Source organism: Lynx rufus, unplaced genomic scaffold (genome assembly GCF_022079265.1).
Source record: "Lynx rufus isolate CCGP_SWC_20201006 ecotype Redwood Valley unplaced genomic scaffold, mLynRuf1.p SCAF_8, whole genome shotgun sequence".
Classification (NCBI taxonomy): domain Eukaryota; kingdom Metazoa; phylum Chordata; class Mammalia; order Carnivora; family Felidae; genus Lynx; species Lynx rufus.
In genome coordinates, this window is record NW_025814896.1 from 26,178,451 (window position 1) to 26,194,968 (window position 16,518).

The following is a 16,518-nucleotide window of genomic DNA, read 5'->3' on the forward strand; positions in this document are numbered from 1 at the left end:
CTGCCAATCCCGGGACCCCTCTGTTGTCTCTTCCCTCCCCCCACCCCAGCCCCCGGAGCCCCCGGACTGGCGAGCCTCCCCCGGACCACGGGGCGCTCACCTGCCGAGAGCCTGGCTCGGGCGCCGCTCCGCGGTCGAACCGCGGGTCGGGACAGGCTGGCGGGAGGCCGGCGGGCGGCCGCGCAGGGCGCTCGGCTCGCGAATCTCCGGCGCCGATCACCGAGCTACGTTTACTTGGGCCACTTAACCCCCGCGCTGCCGGCCGGGCGCGGCGGCCGCCCGCTCGCCGGCCTGCCAGTGGGCCGGTGGCGTCCGTCGGGGGGCGCTAGGGGCGTCCACGCGGGCCGGGTCCGCGGGGCTGGGGGGCGGCTGCGACGCGGAGGCAGCGCAGGCCGGACCAGGCAGCTGGAGTGGGTGGGGAGGGGGCGGTGCCGAGGCCCCTTGTAACCCTGGCCCGGCGCTCGCCCCGCCCCCGCCCGGGGGCGCCCCCGCCGCAGCCACTCAGAGCGGGCCCCGGGCGCGAGCGGGGGGAGCCGGGGGTGGGGACGAGGGAAATTTGAAATCACTTCGGAGCCTCCCCTCCGCCCCTCCTCCACAGGCACCGCCTCCTGTTCCCCCCCACCTTACCCCTGGCCTGTTAAATTACCCACCTCTCGAACCGGCCCTGATGGGGAGCTCGCAGGCATCCCCCCAACTCCGGGACTCCACCGGGGACCCTGCTTCCCCGCCCCCACCCCCACCCCCCCAAGCTGGCTCGCGCCGGTCTGGATGCAGGGCCCAGAGAGGCAAGCGCCCCCACTGGAGTCACACAGCAGTTGAGTCTTCCCTCTACCCCCACCTCAGCCCCAATGCTACCAGGGCGCTGCCTTGCCCCCGCCAGTCAGTCACCCCCTCTGGACCCTCGGACCAGTCCTTCCTTCCTTCCTCCCACCCTGCTGGGCCTTTGTCAGCCATCTTGAGGGGAGGGGAGAGGAGAGCAGACAGGGAAGGCAGTCAGGTCCTTGGCTGCCTGGGTTCTCTGGTCCCGCAGGCCTCACCAGCAGAAGGAGAAGCCCCACTCTGTTAGGTTTTTCCACTGCCTCTGCCCTTGAAGGGCGTTGAACTTTTGGAAAACAGCTCTCTTACTAACATTTATCGCACCCTGGTATTTATATTCATATATTTATTTGTCTGCTTATTGTGCGTGTCTCTCCACACTTTAGACTGTGAGGGCAGGATGGATCTCCGGGTATCTTAGCACACAGTAGGTGCTTAATAAATATGCATTGAATGAATGAGTGAAAGAACAAATGGATGATAACATGATGGCCTGCAAGGCCCTATAGGAGCTGGCTCCTGCCTGCCTTTCCCTGCATCTCCTATCCTCCTCACCACCACCCCCACCCCCCCCTTTAGGCAGCCTTCTCACCACTCTGCTCTGAAACGCATAGAGCATGTTCCTGGACGTTCCTTGTCCAGAGATCTCTACATGGCCAGTCTTTCACCCTTCTGTTCTCTGCCAAAAGGTCATCTTCTAGAGAGGCCTTCCCACTCTGCCGCCAATCACCCCACATAACAGTCTCCCCTCTCCATCCCTCCTATTTCATTCCCTAGATAGCACTCTGAGCTCTCTCACATTGTTTTGCCAACTTCCTTGTTTACATCTTTCTTTTTTTTGTTTTTTTCTTGTGACACAGGTACCATAAACTATCCTCCATGAGGGCAGAAACCACATCTATCTTGCTCCAAGCTGGATGTCTAGTGCCCACAGGAGGCATTCAGTGCAAGTTTGTTGAATGAATGAATGAATGAATGAACACAGGTTTCCAGCCTCCAGGGCTCCAGATCGCTGAGTAAAACCACAGCTTTCTCCCTTCATCTCTTACCAGGCCTTTGCAAATTACTACATGGCAAACTCTGTAGAAGCTACAAACATTTCTAAACCTATTGGATCTTGTTCTACCTAGGAACCTGGATGGAGGTTGAGGAAATACGAAAGTGAAATGGGAGAGCCTCCCGTGAAGGAGCAGCGAGATCTTCTTGGCCTCTGACCCAAACATCCAAAATTGGCTTCCAGTCAGTTGGTGTAGGAAGAATGGGATCTCTCAAAGGACCTGGGGCTTGGCCCCCGTCTGAGGTATGCCGTTAGTGGAAAGAAATATATAAGCTGGTGGGCCTTTGGGGAGGGCTGGTGGGCCCATTTTCTGATCCATAAACCAAGATCTGCCACATGGAAAAAGATGTCTGTACCACCAGGAGTGCCTGGGAGGCCTAGGTTAGGTGCCAAAGGGGTGGTTTTCCGGAACATGCAGACATCTCTGGCAAAAGCAGACCACCTAACTTCAGAAAAAAAGTAGAGGATCCGAATGAGCAAGTGTTGACTCCTATCATCTGGAAAGGAAGGAATGCCAGAATGGGCGAAGGAAAAATGGCAGGACGTCTCCCAGGGCACAGCACTTTATACTTTGCAAAGTTCATTGGTCATGGTCACCACCTCATTTGAACTTCACAGCCACTCCATGAGGAGTCAGGGCAAGGAGAATCAGGCACCCCATTCCAGATGAGGGGTCTGAGGCCCAGAGAAGAGATGGACTTGTGCAAAGTGGGTCAGCCAGGCAGCCTGACCTTGACTGAGTACCTGCTATGTGGCAGGTGGCTAGCTAGGAATTGAGACAAGAAAGCCCATAGCTTACCTGCTGGGCGGAGAGTATCAGAAAATGAACACATATAAGGAAATAAGAGAATAAGATCAATCTGGGAAGAAGATAAAATGGAGACAAGACTGATGTAGCCAGGGGAAGACCTAGGTCAGGATCCAGCTTGTGGACAGCATGTGGTAGGGACAAGCAGGACAACAGTGTGGCCAGAGCTGAGGGAGTGAGGAGGGGAGAAATAATAGGGGGCCAGGTCTTGTGGGACCTAGTAAGCCATGGCAGGGGATTTGGATGTCACCATTTGAGCCACGATCTGACTCAGATGTTTAAAACACATCCAGGTGGGGAGATGGACAGGGAAGGGACCTGGTCTCGAGAACTGAGGATATTGGCCTGGACCATGGTGGGAGCAGAAGAGGTGGAGAGAAGGGACTGAATTTGGGATAGGTTGTGGGGATTGGGGCAAGTAGTGCTGATGGCTCCAGGGGGTAGAGGAAAGGATGGCACCAGGGATGACCCCTAGAATTTCAGCCTGAGCACCTGGGTGAAGGGGTGGTGCATTTACCTAAAGGAGGAAGGTTTACATAATGCGGATTTGAAAGGGAGCTCAGCAAGTCTGCCTTGGCCTTGGCTGCACGAATGTGGAGTCACACTGTGGTCTGGGCTGCTACCCAGGTCCCCTGACTGTGTCCAGTGCTCCTCTCACTGTCTGAGTGGTAGGGCATGCCATCTACATATCCCACACCACACCCCTCCTCCAGGGTGGTGGACCCATTCTCAGAAGGATGGACCCACGTGTCCTAGAAAGGGATTTTTCATCACACACTGTGGTTTGAATCCCACCTCCAAAGTTGCCTGAATCTGATAAATCACCTGGTCTCTCTGAGCCTCGGTTTCCCCAGCCAGAGAGAGAAAATACTTCATTGGCACAGGGAGCATTAAATGACCTTAAATGAAAACATTGACGCTTGGATTACCCAGTTGGGCAGACAAGGCTCCAGGCCCCAAAGAAATATTTTTATGAAAGATTTTTCTTTCTTCCCCCAGACTCCCCAAGATTTTGCTTTTTGATGTTTAAAAAACCATGTAGCTAGGGTGCCTGGCTGGCTCAGTCGGTGGAGCATTTGAATCTTAATCTCTGGTTGTGGGTTCGAGCCCCACATTGGGTATAGAGATTACTTAAGAATAAAATCTCTAAGGGGCTCCTGGGTGGCTCAGTTGGTTAAGCAACAGACTCTTGATTTCAGCTCAGGTCATGATCTCACGGTTTGAGCCTTACGATGGGCTGCACGCTGACAGGATCAGCACAGAGCCTGCTTTGGATTCTCTCTCTCCCTCCCTCTCTCTGCCCCTCCCCTGCTCACTTGCTCTCTCTCTGTCTCAAAATAAATACATAAACTTTAAAAAAAAATCTTTAAAAATAGGGGCGCTTGGATGGGTCAGTCGGTTAAGTGTCTGACTTCAGCTCAGGTCATGATCTCATGGTTCGTGGGTTCGAGCCCCGTGACAGGCTCTGTGCTGACAGCTCAGAGCCTGGAGCCTGTTTCAGATTTTGTGTCTCCCTCTCTCCCTGCCCTTCCCCCACTCACGCTCTGTCTCTCTCTGTCTCAAAAATAAATAAACATTAAAAAAAATTTTAATCTTTAAAAATAGTAATAAGAATAAAAAAATAAAATCTTTAAAAATAAATAGTAAGTAAAAATAAAAATTTATCTAAGCAGATCACAATTATACTCACGATGGTAATCAATGTTTATAAGGAAACAACAAAAATTCTGTGATTAAAGGTCATTTGTTTCGTCATCTGAAAAAACACATAGATAAGGGAATGTCCTTGCTCTTAGGAAATAAACACTAAAGTATTTAGAGGTAAAGGGGCACAATATCACCAATTTGTTCTTAGATGGTTCAGAAACAATAATATGCATATATATACGCATAAAGCAAATGGAGCAAAATGTAAACAAATGGAAAATCTAGCTAAGGCATTCATTCATGAGTTCCTTGCACTAGTATTACAACTCTTCTGTAAACTAGAGCTTATGCAAATAAAAAGATGCCCCCCAAAAATTAGCGTTAAAAAAATGAACCAGGGGTGCCTGGGTGGCTCAGTTGGTTACGGATCTAACTGCAGCTCAGGTGAGGTCAAGCCCCGCACTGGGTGAGCTCCAGTCCCAGTTTTGGGTTCCTTACTGTGCAGAGCCTGCTTGGGATTCTCTCTCTCTCTCTCTCTCTCTCTCTCTCTCTCTCTGTCTCTCTCTCTCCCTCTCTCTCTCTGCCCCTTATGGGATTCTCTCTCTCTTCCTCTCTCTCTGCCCCTCACTCACTCATGCTCTCTCTCTCTCAAAAATTAATTAATTTAAATTAAATTAAAAACTAAAATATAAAAAGAAACCACACAGGGGCACCTGGCTGGCTCAGTGGGTAGAGCGTGTGACTCTAGATCTAGGGGTCTTGAGGTCAAGCCCCACACTGGGTGTAGAGATTACTTAAATAAAATTTTTTAAAAAGCACACACAAAGGGGCCCCTAGGTGGCTAAGTCGGATGAGCATCTGACTTCGGCTCAGGTCATGATCTCTGTGTTTGTGGGTTCGAGTTCTGCGTCGGGCTCTGTGCTGACAGCTCGGAGCCTGGAGCCCGTTTCGGATTCTGTGTCTCCCTCTCTCTGTCCCTACCTCACTCATGCTCTGTCTCTCTCTCTGTCTCTCAAAATAAATAAACAATGAAAAAAAATTTTTTAAAGCATACGTAAATATCATGCTAATCAACACATTGATGGGTTTACACTTAAGTTGTGGTTAAATATGGTACTTGTGTTGAATTCTACCACTGTTTTCTCAACTCTCAAAGCAGCTACAGGTTTTTAATAACATACAAAGTGCTAAGCACTGTGCTTGTTGCATAATAGGTTTTTCACATGTGGTAGGTATTTTTATGAGCAAGTGACTTCATCTCTCTATGCCTCGATTTCATCATCTATAAAATGGAGGTAATTAATAAGAGCACTTCATAGGATTGTCGTGAGAATCATATAAGTTAATATACAGAGGGCATTTCGAACCATAACAACCATAAACATGCTTAGTAAATTTAAAAAATACATTGTTATTTTTTTCATGTTTATTTTTATTTTTGAGAGGCGGGGGAGGGACAGAGAGAGAGGGAGACAGAGGATCTCAAGCCGGCTCCACGCTGACAGCAGAGAACCTGATGCGGGGCTCAAACCCACGAACCCATGGGATCACGACCTGAGCCGAAATCACGCTTAATCAACTGAGCCACCCAGGCGGCTCCCAAAATACATGAATTCATGCTGCTCCTCTCCCCTGCTTTCCCAGCTCTTGGCAGGTGCAGAGAAAAAAGCTCTCGCTGCCTCCCCAGCATCACATAGCCCTGTCCCTTGGGTTCCAGGCTGCCAAGGCAAACCCAGTTCACCGCTGGATCCACAAGCAATGGCTAGTATGGTGAGCCCCATATAATAGTTGAGGAAACTGAGGCTGTGCAAGGTAAGGAGGTTTGCCTGAAAGCCATAACTGGCCGGTGGCAGAGCTGGAACTAGACTCCCAGCTCAACAACCCCCACCCTGTGCGCCGCCCCCCCCCCCTTGTGTGCTATGCTAAGGAGTTTGAGCCTCAGTCAACTCCCAGTCTGATTGGAATAATAATAATAGTAATGACTGCTTCCTGGAGTGACTGCCGGCATTCTCTGAGCCCAGGTATGTGAAAGAACTCTATTGTAAACTACTCAGTCTCAATTGTAGTGTCATTAAAGGCCACCTTCATTTGCAAAGTGGGTTCCTCACCTTTCATTTTCTGCTGGAACACCCAGATTTCTCTCTGCCCCAGTCGACCCACAGAAGGAATTCTTTTATGCCTTTCAAACCTAAAAATGGGCCATTGAAATATCTGCTTTAAATATACCTGCCTAGACAGGTACACAGAGTCTGGCCAGGTATTATTCATTAGTTATTATTAACTAAGCATGCTAGTCACAGCCATCAAGGGAATAACCCTGTGCCAGGCACTGGGCTGAGTGTTTTACACATATTATTACACACTGATGCTTGCGTCCCCTTTACGAAGTAGAAAGCGGTGTTATCTCCATGTGACACACGGGGAAACTGAGGGCCACAGAGGCAGAATAATTATTCCAGGTCATACTGCCAGGAAGTGTGCTGAGAGCAGAGATTAAAGCCGTGGTCTTAACCACTTTGCTACCCTGTAAAAGTTTTAGCATGATGCCTATGAGGTGGCACTGGTGAGCAGGTGAAGGGACCCTGCATCTCCCAAAGAGCCCCTCGCTCCCTGCACAGCCCCATTGACTTTCCTTTGCCCGAGGAAGTGAGTCCGCCCATGCCTTCTCAGCCAGGGAAACTCTGTCCTGAGGCTCTGCTCCTGGCATCTTCCTTCTCCTCCTCCTTTCCCTCCTTCAAAACAGAGAAATGCCCTGGGGTGGGCATGGAAGTTAGGATAGGAAGTAGGCCACTCTTCCTCTCTCCATTCCCTACAGAAGCAGTTCTCTCCTTGCTGCTGTCACTGAGGAGGATGCCTTGGTGGAGGAGGGTGTAGATATCTATGGAATGGGTGGGAAGGGCTGGGGGCAAAGCACACAACAAAAATGGACTCAGTCCTGGTTCTGCCCTCCTGGAGCTTACAACCAAGTAGGGAAACAGACACTAATTCAATTTATCTCCTAAACAATTAGGAGGTTACAGCTGTGTTAAATGCTAAGAAGACAAAGACACGGTGAATAAGAGGAAACGTTTTCGGTTTTAGGGCCTGAGAAATCTTCCCTGAGAAAGCGATGGTCCAACAGCGCTCTGAGGGGATGCAGGCTACAAGGTGGAGGGAAATGTGTGTGTGTTCTGGGCACTGGGAGTAGCACTTGCTAAGATCCTGGAACACAGAGAACTGAGAGGAGGCCTTATGTGGCTCGAGCAAGCAACTGGAGAGAAAGAATCCGGTGAAGAGGGCAGGGCCAGATCACGAGACCTTAAGCAATGAAATCATTGGAGGGTTTTCAGCAGACAGATTAGTAATGTGATCAGATGTAAATAGAGCATTTTGCATCGTGTCTGGCACAATGGTAGCTAATAGAAAGCAAAAAAGCCCTCCCTTCATTCTGCAAGTTTCTGTACCTGTAGATAATATTTTATCCCAATTTCTCCAGACATCAAATGAATGAATGCTCAAGTTATTTATCATCATTATTATTCATAGTGGTAACAATATTACTCCTAATTTGCTTCCCCTGAATTGCCTAAGGAGATGATTTTTTTGAAAGGTATGAGACACAGTTAGGAGAACACAGCCCTGGGGCACCTGGCTGGCTCAGTCAGGAGACCAAGTGACGCTTGATCGCGGAATTGTGAGTTGCAGCCCCATGCTGGCCGTAGAGGCTACATACGTACCCATGGATGTACATACATACACAAACTTGAAAAAAAAGAAAAGGAAAGAAAACACAACACTATTGCCCACCACTGCCCTGAAACACACCCCTCAGAATGGCCCTTTTAAGAAGAGGCCCCACTGCAAAATAGTCCATGATCCGTTTTTGGCTTTTGACCTGGGTCCCAGGTGTGAACCACTTACTGCTTTCCCCATCCTGAGCCTTAAAACAGATAGCATGCCTTACTTTTGAGACAACGTCCCTCCATTTTTTGTGACGATCATGAAATAAGGTATTCACCCATACTTGATCGGTTTCTAACTTTTGGAAGTTCTTTGAGTAAGTCTTGCTTCTGCCACTTGTTACCCAGCAGAGCCACCTCGCCTGGGCTGAGCTTTCCCGTCTCCATCTGTAACGTGTGGTATGGTGAGTGTTGAAAGGAATGACGCATGCCCTCATGTCTGTCCTCGTGCACATTGGCACAGACTTGAGCCTGGAGGTTTTCCTGAAGACACATCAGCTGGGCTGGTGGTAGAGATGGTGACAGGGAAGTACAGGTACCCAGTAACCAGGCCATGTTTACCGTTACAAGTTTTAGGCCCCAGGCCCACCCCAGTTCTGTTTCTGTTCTCAGGGCCTCCGAGAGACCTCAGTCCACCTTCCAGGTTTCAGGGTTCCACCTGAAGTTCTTGTCTGTTACACCCAGGTGGATGCCTAAAGGATCTTACATTATAAGGTCTTTTTCATCCCCCCTACTCCAGTGCCCTCAAGCTTCTGCTCAAAACCCTGACACAGGTCACTCTTGATGCAAAACCCAAAGTCCTGGAGGTAGGATTGAGGCCACGTAATGTTTATGTGTGTAACATCTTGTCCTTTCCTCGGCCAATCCATATGGACAAAATGTCCATGTCAACACATATGACTGTCATTCTTTGTAACTGCTTCCCAGAATCCCACAGGATGAATGAACTGCAGTTTATTTCACAACGGATCCTGCTCATGGACAATTCATCTGTTTGCAAGTTTTTCCCATTACAATCCTGGTTACCAAGAACATTCCTCTATATTTCCTCTTCATATGTATATACACTTCTAGTTTTATAGTTACTGTTCAATTGTCCAAGATGACTATGGAACAATTTATTAGTTACTTTTATAATTTTCCAACATTTTATTATGGAAAATATTCTAACATTCAGCAAAGTTGAAAGAATTTATGGAGAACACTCTTATACCTCCACCCAGATTTTGCTGTTAACATTTTATCCATCCAGCCATCCATCTTACTTTTTGAAGCATTTCAAAGTAAGTTGCAGACATCAGTACACTTCCTTCTAAACATTTCAAAATGCATTTCATTAACTAGAGTTTAACATTTGTTTACACTTTTTTTGTCTTCAAGGTAAGATTTGCATAAAAGACAGGAACACATCTTAAGTGCACATTCCCTGAACACTTATATGCACATATACACAGGTGTGTGCTTGTGTAACCCAAACCCCTATGAAGATACAGAACATCATCATCACCTTGGAAAGTTCTTTTGGCCTTTCCAGGCAATCTCTGCCCCAACTCTTGCAGAGACCATTGGTGTTCTAATTTTTTCCACCACTGATTGCCTGTTCTAGGTCTTTATGTTTTTTAATGAGTGTGGGGATGGGGGGGGGAACACTCCCTACCTACAATTTTTTTCTTCCTTTTATTTTAATGGGAGAAGAAAAGTATCTCACCTCCTCTTCAACGCCTAAAGGAATTTCTTCCTGGTCAGATAAGTTCTATTCCTTCTTTGAGTTCCAATAAGCAATTAACTTCTCATTTCCTGGGACACATGTATTTAGGCTCTGAGCTATCCTAGTGTAGGGACCACAGTTACCCGACAACAGGTGCTCAATAAATGTTTCTTCCCTTGAAACCCTAACTTATTTTTCTCTTACTTTCAAACACACCATAAAGTACCTGTGGGGTTTCCTTTATTTCTGGAAGCTCAGGTTGGACTCCTGAGGGGGGTAGGATGGTAAAGGGAAGAGGGTCAGCAGCCTGGTCTCATTCTTCCATCAACCCACTGAGTGACCCCGTGCAAATGTTTTCCCCAGTCTGGGCACTGGCTTCCCACACTGTCAAACAAGGAAGATGGGACGGTGTGGAATGGGGCCAAAAACCTTAGTGTCATTCTTCACACCCTTCTCTCATGTTTCCACACAGGATCTACCAGCATATCTGACAGTTTTTCCTTCAGCTCTGATACCAAATCTGACCCTCACCACTCTTCCAGTGCCAGCACCGTGGTACAAGCTACGGTCCTCACTTCACCAGAATCCTGCACCGAGCCTACTCACTGAGTCCCTAGCTTCCACCCTTGCCCACTCCTGGCTGCTCTGGAAGAGCAGCCAGGCCAGTCTTTGTCCAAAGCCCTCCTGTGACTCCCCATCCCACTGGGAGCAAAACCCAAAGTCTTTCCAAGGGCCCCCATGACCTTGACCCAATCCCACCTCCTACCATCTTCAGTTCTCACCACACTGACCTCTGCTTTTCCTTGAGCATGCCAAGCATACTCTGACCTCAGGGCCTTTGCATTTACTTTTCCCTCTACCTGGAATTCTTCCCCCCAGATACTTGCATGGCTCATTTCTTCACTACCTTCAGGTCTTTGCTCAAATGACACTTTATTAAAGATGCCTTCACTCACCTGCCTATTAAAGAGCAAGCCTTCGCCTTCCTCCTCCAGCACTCCCCATCTCCACTTACCATTGTCCGATGTGCTATGTATTCACTTACTTATTACTGCCTGTCTACCTGACTCGAATGTAAGCTCCATGAGGGACAGCTTCTTTATCTGTTTTGACCACTGCTATATTTTGTTCACTCTGCACCTAGAAGAGGGCCTAGTTCATAGTAGGTGCTCAGTAAATATGTGGGGGAGTCAGGGAACATGGGTTTGGGACTTACCTCTAGCAATGATCTTTTCTAAGGCTTGGATTCTTCCCTTTAAAAAGGCTCTCAATGTTTTCCTCGTTGTGTTGTTGTGAAATATAACATGTGTTTCCATGTTACAGAGTGCTGCCTAATTAAGAGTGAAGAGGCCTTATGACTTAGGGCACTGGCTTCCAACACCAGGTCACTCAGGTTCCCTGGCCCTTCTAGTACTTGCTTCAGAAGTTTCCTGAGGGTTATACAAGAAGCCATGAGGAAAGTGCTTAACGCAGTGTCTGATATAGTAATAATAACAACTGTCCTTGTTGAGGGACTGGAAAAGAAGGATTCTAGTTCCCGGGATTTGCTCTGGATCTGGACTCTGCCTCCTCTTTTGTTTTGGGATAAACAGACCTGTCCAGACCCGTCCTTATCTCCTCTGGGCAGGCCCTCTCCCTCCAAGCTTCAGGAAGTCCATATACACAGACTACAGATAACCCTGCCTGCAGGCTGGGCTTTGGAAAGTGCTTACTGAGTCATGCTGACCTGGGGAGGAGCGGGAGAAGGCAGGGTGGCAAGCCCCAAACCCTAGGGTTTCCCCCTTGGTTGTTAGGTTTATGCCCACGGCCAGTCAGAGGTGGAGGACTTAGTCGCCTTAACCTCCATTCGTCTTTCAGGTCTACCCACAGATGGCTTACCCCCACGGACACTTCACCCCCATTGAACCTGCTCACAACCTCCCCTCCTTCCTAGAATTTACCACTTTGCAATGTCTTTGAGCGACTTTCTAAATGCAGTGGGTCTCTCCCATCAGATTGTGAGCTGCTGGGGGGAAGGGGGAAGGGGGGCGGGGCAGTAATCTGTCTTGGTCACCACTGTGTCCCCAGCACCTAGCCCAGGGCCTGGGACACAGAAAGTATTCCGTAAATACCTGCTGCCAGAATGACTGAGGGGACTTTTCCATCTTTCAGATGAGAAAGATGGTCTAGAAGCGAAAGTTCCCCTGGTAACTCCTCCAAGGTTACACCCAGGCAGTGTTCTCGGCACCCTGCGGCCATTTGCATTGCAGTCCTACCTCAGGCGAGGCCAGGCATTCATTTTATAATTGTCCTGAGGAGAAAAACAAAACAGACAATAGAGATCCGAGGCCTCATTTTCTCAGGCAAAGAGATTCCAACCATGAATTTGAAATAAGGAGTGAGATTCTCCTAAGGTGGAGGCATTATCACCCCCACCCTCAAAACTAGGAACTTCCCAAGGGTCCTTTAAAAAGCAAATTTCAAAAAAGAAAGAAAAAAAATACACACACATATATATACACGTATATATATGTACACATATGTATATGTATATATATATATTAAATAAAAAGCACATTTCTAGCGGGACCGTTTAAAAGTCTATTGGAGCTTAGGCCAAGGGTCTTAAAAAGGCTTCACCTTTATCCTAGGAGTTCCACTTCTAAAACTTACGTCAAAGAAAAATCTTGAGATTGAGGGAGGTTTTCGAACAGGTGAGCAACTTCTTCTCTACATCCTATTCAAAAATCAGAATTGGAACTGTCCTAGAAGTCCAACAATAGTGGAATGTTTACATTAATGTGCAAGTATAAGGATAGAAAGCTAAAAAGGAAATGACCCCTCTCCCCACAGCTTTCAGCAAGCTCAGAGCCAATTTGAAGCCTAGTCGATAATCTCTCTACTGCTCCACATGTTGGTGAGTTTGCACCCTACCTGGTCCTGATTTACGTGTTTTTTTTTGTTTTTTGTTTTTTTTTTTTTTGGTTTTGGGGTTGTTGTTTTTTTTAACCCTCCTACTTTAAGTGGCTCATTTCTTCAGCCAGTAACAGCCTCCCAACAGGGGAGTTTTGTCTGGTTCACTGCTCTGTCCCAGCACCCAGCATGATTCTCGGTAAAGACATGTTGCATGAATGGACAAATATATCCACAGGGTTGACTTCAAATCTTTGGCAATTTCGCAACTCCTACCCGAATGAAAGGGGCCAACCCAGCAATTCCATTGTAAGATCCAGGAATGCCATTCATAAGGTATCTGTTTGCATGGATACCTCTGTATATGAAAAGGCAAGATGCTGAAGAGTGTAGTAGTGTATGTAGGAGTCCATGGTGTGAACCAAAAATAATAACTCAGAGAAAGAAGACTCAGCCATTCTAGAATGATCCTAAAAGCAGTTTTGGGAAGTTCAGATCTCAGTCCTGCCCCTAACCAGCGTGGGACCTTGGATAGCACCTTTCCTCCCTAGGCCCCAACCCCCTGCCCCCAAAAAACAAGGATAAGAGTTAAGACCTCCTGGTGGGGTTACTGAGAGGATTAAGGAAGAAAATGCAGGTAAACGCCCAGCACCTCGCCCGGAGTGAGTACTCAGATAGATATATTAGTTCAAGTAGAAATTTATTTCCCTTGTGACAGGATGGGAACAAAGATCATTTAACTTCTTTTCACTCCTTTAAAAATGTATTCTGTAAATAAGTTCAAATTGATGAAAGAGTTTCAAGAATACAAAGACTACCCATACACCCTACCCAGAGTCAACAACTGTTCATCTTTGCCATATTTGTGCTTTTAACTGCCTCTCCGGGTTTTTTCTTGAACCATTTCATCCCTCTGTACCTTACTTTCAGCATGTAATTCTGAAGGACAAAAACATTCTCCTACATAACCAAAGTACAAAGGAAGTTGAACATTGATACGATAGGATTATCTACTTTAAAATCATCTTCAAATTTCATCAATCGTCCGAATAATGTCCTTTTTTAAATTTGTGGTTAAAAAAAAAAATAAAACCTGCATAACATAAAATTTACCATCTGAACCATTTCTAAGCATACAGTTCAGTAATGTTAAGTATATTCACGTTGTTGTGCCAATAACATATTTTATGGCAATTGCTTACCTCCATCCAAGACCACACATTGGATTTAGTTGTCTTGTCTTGTCTTTTTTTTTTTTTTTTTCTTTTAATCTGGAACAATTCCCCAACATTCCTTTTTTGATGACTTTCATGACATAGGTGTTTTGAAGAGTCTAGGCCAACTATAATTTTGCATTCCGTTATGTGCTTTTATAATAAAGGAGCTAGTATTGGAGGTCTGATGAGTATAATAATAAATGGAAACACGAAAATGTCCGTAGTATTTTTCTTCCCCAGTTTTTGGTAGGAGGAGGACCTGGAGTCTATCCCTTCTGTTATAAGGCCCTTGGGTGACATGCCAGATCCTAATGGTGATGGAAATGTTCTCCATCTCCTACCAGTGTTAGTATTTTGCTTTAGAAGATAGGATCTGTACGTGGAGGGAAGCTGGGTGAAGGTATGATGGATCTATTGTTTCTTACAACTGTACATAAATCTACAATTGTCACAGAATTAAAAATTTAATTTTTTAAAAATGCTTTTTGGCATTTCAGAGCAGGAAGGGTCAACCCTTCTCCCAGGAAGAACCTGGCCCTGTGGTGGAATTCCCAGCGGGAATCCTCGTGCCTGAGAAAGGACTTCTTAATGAGCTCCTTTCACTTGCAGGGGTGGGGGGAGGGCGCCTCCTTTGCCCTCCACAGGGACATTTTAAAGTGAATGAAGGGAGCAAGGTCTCTCATTAAGGCTGAAATGGGAGCTGCTGGGGGCGGGGGTTTTCTAGAAAGGAGGCCTGGCCCCAGGTCTGCATTTCCTGCGACAAAGTTATGGCATTAACAATAATCACCACTCCTGCAACCAAGAATGGACTGTGAAGGGTAACATTGGAAAGGCCATTTTACCTATTATTTTCATTAACTGCCAAGTACTTAATAAAATTGAAAAATTGTAAAGCCCTAAATAGGCATCCTTGGGGATTAGTTATGAGCATTATATTCTCGCTCAGAAGAATAGTAGGCAGCATCTAATAGCATTTATAGTTGAAGCCAAGAATGGCATTGTCTGAGATTTTGAGGGTTTTTTTTAGAGGATTTGGAATTTTCCTCAAGGCTGAGGGAAGCTGGGTTGGAAGAAGAGCGAGATGCTCTTAAGAGCATCATCAGGGAGACGAAACTACCCCCGCATCCCTGTTTAGGGTGAAATGCTAATTTCTGAGATCAGTCATGGTCTCTCCCTACCTAGAAAATTTGGCCATTTTCTCGCTGTTTAGAACCCAGAAAGTCTGAACATAACATTCCTTGACCCTCATAGGAATTTCTCATAAATAAATCATCAGAGGTGGGGAAAAATGCTTATTGCCATATTTCTGTAAGATTAAAAAATTGGAATAATAATAACAAGCATTTGTTGTGCACCTACCATGGGCCAGTTGCTGTGCTGTTTCATGAACTTTGTCTCATTTCATTCTTTCAAGTAGGTTCTATTTTTGTCTCCATTCTTACAAATGAAAAAAGACATGGAGGCACAAAAAGCTTAGTATTTTGCCCAAGACAACATTATTAGTAAGTGAGGGAGACAGATGTGCAAATGACAGCAATAATGCAACGTGATAAACTTTAAAATAGAAACAATATGAGCGACTATACGTAGACGATGTTACGTGTTGTCCACTCGGGTGTTTCAGGTAAAGCCTAGCACATGGTAAGCATCTAAAAATGGCTGTTATTATTTATACTTCAAACTTGAATGTGCCCAGGAATCACCTGGAGATCTTGTTAAAATGCAGATCCTGAATCTGCAGCAGGTCTGGGGGTGGGGGACGGGTGCTAAGAGTCTGCATTTCTAACAAATTCCCAGTTGGTGTCCATGTCATTCAAGGATCACACTTTGACTATCAGAGAGTAAATAGGTTGGGGAAGTGGGAAGCGCTGAATATTTAAAAACAAAACAAATCACAGAAACCCCAAGGACCTGTGATGTGGGAGAAAACTGGAAAGTAAGACAGTCATTGTGTTACTACAGTGTTGGACAGCAGCTTTGAGTGGATTTCTTTCCCTCTATTTTCTTTTCTTTTCTTTATTTATTTTGAAGGAGAGAGAGAGAGCACGCATGTGAAAGGGGTAGGGAGACAAGGAGAGAGAGAGAGAGTCCCAAGCAGGCTCGCACTGTCAGCTCAGAGCCCGAGGCAGGGCTTAAACCCAGACACTGTGAGATCATGAGGTAAGCTGAAATCAAGAGTTGGATGCTTAACTGATGGAGGCACTCAGGTGTCCCCCCCTCTTGTCTATTTTCGGTCACATGGGTTAATTCAATTCCATAAATATTTATTGAGTGCTTCAGCACCAGTCACTGTGGGAGCAGAAATGAAAGAAATCCAATGGTTTCCTTAAGAATTTTTTTAAGTTAAAAATAATTTAGGGGTGCCTGGGTGGCTGGCTCAGTCAGTTAAGCATCTGACTTTGGCCCAGGTCATGATACCACGGTTTGTGAGTCGGGCTCCATGCTGACAGCTCAGAGCCTGGAGCCTGCTTCAGATTCTGTGTCTCCCTCTCTGCCCCTCCCCTGCTCATGCTCTGTCTCTGTCTCAAAAATAAATAAAAACATTAATTTTTAAAAAATAAACATTAAACTTTTTTTAATAAATAATTTAAAGAAACATACTTAAAAGCACATTTCATTGTATGTAAATTATACCTCAACAAAGTTGATTTAAC

General features: G+C 46.3%; 1 protein-coding gene across 1 annotated transcript in view; it reads right to left on the reverse strand.

The window, feature by feature from the left end:
- DNMT3B (DNA methyltransferase 3 beta) overlaps positions 1-245 on the reverse strand; it is a 42,217-nt gene extending 41,972 nt beyond the window's left edge. Inside the window, exon 1 of the mRNA XM_047069332.1 lies at positions 101-245. The gene's annotated coding sequence lies outside the window, so the exon portion shown is untranslated. The remainder of the gene's footprint in view (positions 1-100) is intronic.
- Positions 246-16,518: the final 16,273 nt, after the last annotated feature.